This window comes from Mus pahari, chromosome 6, assembly GCF_900095145.1.
Source record: "Mus pahari chromosome 6, PAHARI_EIJ_v1.1, whole genome shotgun sequence".
Taxonomy (NCBI): Eukaryota; Metazoa; Chordata; class Mammalia; order Rodentia; family Muridae; genus Mus; species Mus pahari.
Genome location: NC_034595.1, coordinates 96,280,821 through 96,281,895, shown reverse-complemented (window position 1 = coordinate 96,281,895; position 1,075 = coordinate 96,280,821). Strand labels below are relative to the sequence as shown.

At 46.6% G+C, this 1,075-nt stretch overlaps 1 protein-coding gene across 1 annotated transcript in view; it reads left to right on the top strand.

The window, feature by feature from the left end:
* The window catches only part of Tnfrsf8 (TNF receptor superfamily member 8), a 49,306-nt gene that overhangs the window by 18,307 nt on the left and 29,924 nt on the right, over positions 1 to 1,075 (top strand). The gene's annotated exons all lie outside the window — the stretch shown is intronic.

Here is a 1,075-nt window from a genome sequence, read left to right as displayed (position 1 = left end):
TCTCCCCATGCTGTGATGTGTGCAGCATCCGTCAGGGGTTTCTGCTGCTCACATCTCACATCTGTGTCCTGTCAGAGGTACTCTACTGGCAGAGGCCCAGGCCTGATTAAAGGAGGCTGTGGGCCCATTTGAAGTTTGGGGTCAGGGACGATTCTCTGGTGGTCCCCAAGTAAGCCTCAAGTCTCTACCCTGGGAGTTTTCTGACAAATTAGAGCTGGCTTCCCTGCAGCAGAATTGGACATTTTATAGGAGAGGGGGGTACTGAGACATTAGACAACAGATTCAAGGCAGAGAAATTATTTTGCTTTGGTGTTTTCCCCAGTTTGCCTTGTGACATCAAGCATAACCATCTCCAAGTTTCTAATTTTTTGACAATACAAGGGAGGGGCTCATGGTCAGAGGAAGGGATAAGAATCATGGAACCTCACTGGTTGCCATTAAAAGTGGTGTTTAGGAGACTAGGCTAATTCCATAGTGAGTCTCTGTTCTCAAAAAAGGAGGTAGTGGTGTGCTTTCTAGAAGGGATACATGGAGGTGGGGGCGCAAAAAGGACACCACAATCACATAAACTCCTGGTGGGACAAACCGATGGTGAGGGGTGACAATTGCAGACCCTTTTCTCTGACCAGTGTCCTTGGCATTCCTGGCTCCTGGCTCCATGGGCTTTTTCCAAATCCCTGCATCACAGAATGCTCTGTACTGTGGGACCCTGTCTGCAATCAGCAACATAGCTGAGGGCTGGCCTGTAGTGAAGCTTTTCACCTGTGGATGGGGCCAGTTCCTTTAACTCTTTCTCCCTGATAAGGAAATGTAACTTAGAGGCTTTTGTGTTAGTCAGACAGATTCTCAGCCTTCCAGCTAGCCCCAAGACTGCCACATGGGGGCAACAGAGGCCTGTCCCTGAAGTCCTGCCATTGCCATGTGTCCAAAAAGTGCTTAAAATGTGGCAGGTCTAAGTTAAGATGTTCTGTCTATAATGCCCAGTAAGTTTCAAAGACCTACCCCATGAGTGAGAAAATAATGTATCTTGTTATATTTATATTGATTACCAACTGACATAGATTTTTTTTTTTTT